The following is a 3,602-nucleotide window of genomic DNA, read 5'->3' on the forward strand; positions in this document are numbered from 1 at the left end:
ATGCAACTTCAAACTGGGAGGAAAGCAACCAAGAGCCTAAGTAAAGGATTAATGCTCACAACGGCTATAGAACTCTGTGATATCATATGCCCGGGACAGTTATTTCAGTTGGTACAGTTATGACAGTTATTAACAGTATTTCGTGTGAGAGCAGTTGTTCTGCTGTCTGCCTCAGAGTTAGCCCGTAACAGTTTTTATCTTAGATGCAAATATATGTAAGATATATTAGCAACGTAAGTAACACCTAGCTGTCTCGTATATTTAATCTAGCAAGTGCAAGTACACTGGGTAAAAAGCTATTTGTTATTTAACCTTAAAAGAGAGCGTAGTTTTCATAGGAAAAGGGAAAGAAATTAAAGGGTCAAACAACCTGGATTCTCTTCTGCATAACTCTGTAAAGCCCAATTCCCACACAAACATGGTTGTAGGCACTCGCAGAGGGAGGAGAAAGTGGTTTCGCGTCTCCGCTCCTCCACATGCAGCTGCTGGGTGACCTTGGGCTAGTCACACTTCTCTGAAGTCTCTCAGCCCCACTCACCTCACAGAGTGTTTGTTGTGGGGAAGAAGGGAAAGGAGAATGTTAGCCGCTTTGAGACTACTTCGGGTAGTGATAAAGCGGGATATCAAATCCAAACTCTTCTTCTTCTTCCATGGCGAAAGCTTGTTGTGGATCTTCCCGATGGGAGACAGGAGGTAGGTGGGAGCAGGTTTGTAGATTTCTCTCTCTCCAGGCTCTCAGTAATATCATGTGGGTTAATGCCTAGGTTCCTGTAGTGGGGGAATCTGCCCAGGATGAGAGCCTGTTGAGAGGGAATCTCAGGGATGGGGGAGAATGTGTATAGGGGTGGGTTTGATGGATGGTTTTTCCGGGTTGGTAGGTTGGTTTGCCACAAGACTGAAAGGCATTCTTAACATCAATCCAGCATGACTGATATTTTGCTAGTTTATATTGTTTTAATGGTTTTATTGTAGTTGCATATTTCTTTTTTATTAATATGTCTTTCACTGTTTTGGGGTCAAAAAGTATATATGCAAATGAACCATAGAATAATGTTGTTTTTGTTGTAGTTGTTGTTGATGATGATGTTGTTATAATATTTATACCCTGCCCATCTGGCTGGGTCTCCCCAGCCACTCTGGGGACATCATAATAAATAATCATAAAAAGGTAAAGGGACCCCTGACCCTTTGGTCCAGTCGTGGCCGACTCTGGGGTTGCGGAGCTCATCTCACTTTATTGGCCGTTGAAGCCGGTGTACAGCTTCCGGGTCGTGTGGCTAGCATGACAAAGCCACTTCTGGCGAACCAGAGCAGTGCACGGAAACGCCGTTTACCTTCCCACCGGACCGGTACCTATTTATCTACTTGCACTTTGACGTGCTTTCGAACTGCTAGGTTGGCAGGAGCAGGGACCGAGCAACGGAAGCTCACCCCGTTGCGGGGATTCGAACCACTGACCTTCTGATCGGCAAGTCCTAGGCTCTGTGGTTTAACCCACAGCGCCATCCGCGTCCCAATAAATAATCATAAATACTTATTTATGACATCATAAATAATCATTCAGTTATGAAGCTCATTTGGTGACTTTGGGTCTCTATCTCTCAGTTTGGCCTATCTCAGAGACGTGATTTAAGGATAAGATGTTTTAAACCTCACCCATGTAGACCTCTCTGAGCATATTGGAGAATGGGTGGGGTATAAGTTTGATTTATTAACGATTCACTGATGAGGTTTTGGTGCTTATTAAATCCCTCTTGATATGATATGATTTACTGTATTTCTATGCTGCTTTCCATTCAAGTGAACCCCAAAGTGGCTTGAAAACAACAAATAGCAACATACTTTCACCTGCTAGTTAAACTCTTTCGGTGGATGTGAAAAATGCAGTCCCATTGCAGTTGCTTCATACAAAATTCTACGCTTCCGGTGCCCAACAGAACAGTAATAGCAGTCTCGTGGTTTTGTTAATTCATCTTCCCTTCCACAAAGACCGCTTAAAGATCTGAAGTATCCCATTGCAAGTACATCAACATTAAAAACCTCACACCTCCTTCCCTGCCTTGCTACTCAACTATTTCATAGCTGCCACCTGCGCAACAAGAGCAGATTGGAGGCGGCTGATAAGAGATAGGCTGAGCGGTTTTATTTTCATCTGAACTCTTCTGTAAATATAAACAACACCTGATCATCTGGATTGAAATGGCCCCCCAGAGGATACCTGGGCCATCTGCCTGGAACTTGGCAGAATCGATGCAGACAAGCTTAATAAATGGCAATCAAGTACCTGCTCAAAAATGTCTCCTTTGACGGGCATCAAAGGAGCTCTTTTTAGGCACAGCTTTCTGTTTTGCTTCAGTCCAAACTGCTGGGCTGGCTCATATAGGCACATCCATCACTTAAGGACTGCCTTGCCCATATGTCCCAAACCGGTAACTGAGATCATCCGTGGGCAGGGAAGCTGTATTAGAAAGTCCCCCATGGATGAGAAGCACAATTTAAGTCAAATGATGAGTCATGGCTTCAGTGTAGTAAGCCAAGCTCTATGGAACTCCCAACATTTGGAAATCAGACAGACACAGACAGGGCTGGGTTAAAACACTTTTCTTTCAGGAAGCTTTTGCACTGCAAGTACTACTTTCATAGAACCATCAAGTTTGAAGGGGCCCAAAGAACCATCTCTGCAGGTATCATAGCTAAATAATCCCTGACAGATGGCCATCCAGCCACCATTTAAAAACCTGCTATCTATTTTGTGATGTTTCACATTTTATAGATTGCACAGTCCACCCGCCTCCCACCCATAAGCTCTTTGGCGATATATAGTGAAATGTGGGGTGTAAATTCATTTTTTAAAAATACAATAAATTGGCAACTGTAAGCATGTGTGCATGAGTCACCCCAGATCCAACACTGCAGATAGCATTTTTATAGCTTGTTGTGTCATATCCCAGGGTGTTTCAATTGACTCGGTTTACATGTAGAGCCATCCCACCATCACCCAATACTTTTGCCCATCTGCCACTCTTTCCATTCTCCTGATCTCCCCAGCTGTTTCCCCACCATCATCAGGGATGCTTGGGGAATGTGAATTTTACAAATCCCAGTATGAATGGACCATGATCTGTATATCCCATGCTAACCCATGGCTTGAAACAGAGCCTTCTATGTGGTTGTCTTCTTCTCCAAATGTTGCACCATAGATCCCAGCTCAGAAAACATTTATTAAGAGAGCCATCCTACAGGGGGAGGCAAGTGGTGGAGCAGACTGACCAGCCATATCCAAAGACCTGCTGGGCTCAGGCATGAGAGGCGGAAATGAAGGCAAAGCAGAGTTTTCATGCTCTTTCATCCTTGTTTGTTTGTTTGTTTGTTTAAAATACTTTTGTCTACATTGGTTCAAACAGGAGAGAATTAGATTTGCCAGCTCCATTCCACCCCCTGTTCCAGAGGGGGGTCTGAATCCTTCAGAACTGTATCTCTTCCCAGTCTGACACTGGCATGAAAATTATCTGCTTCTATCTATTTCTGAAGCCCTACATTAGTCAGGTATGGGCTACAGTAGCTTCTGCAGTGGTGGAGAGGGACCCTCCGAGATAGGATCA

At 44.0% G+C, this 3,602-nt stretch overlaps 1 long non-coding RNA gene across 1 annotated transcript in view; it reads left to right on the forward strand.

Annotated features, from left to right (window-relative positions):
- Positions 1 to 214: 214 nt before the first annotated feature.
- LOC309530634 overlaps positions 215 to 3,602 on the forward strand; it is a 9,984-nt gene continuing 6,596 nt past the window's right edge. The window contains exon 1 of the long non-coding RNA XR_014218793.1: positions 215 to 233. This is a non-coding gene — a long non-coding RNA (uncharacterized lncRNA). The remainder of the gene's footprint in view (positions 234 to 3,602) is intronic.

Source organism: Podarcis vaucheri (genome assembly GCF_965113315.1).
Source record: "Podarcis vaucheri genome assembly, chromosome: 4".
Lineage (NCBI taxonomy): Eukaryota > Metazoa > Chordata > Lepidosauria > Squamata > Lacertidae > Podarcis > Podarcis vaucheri.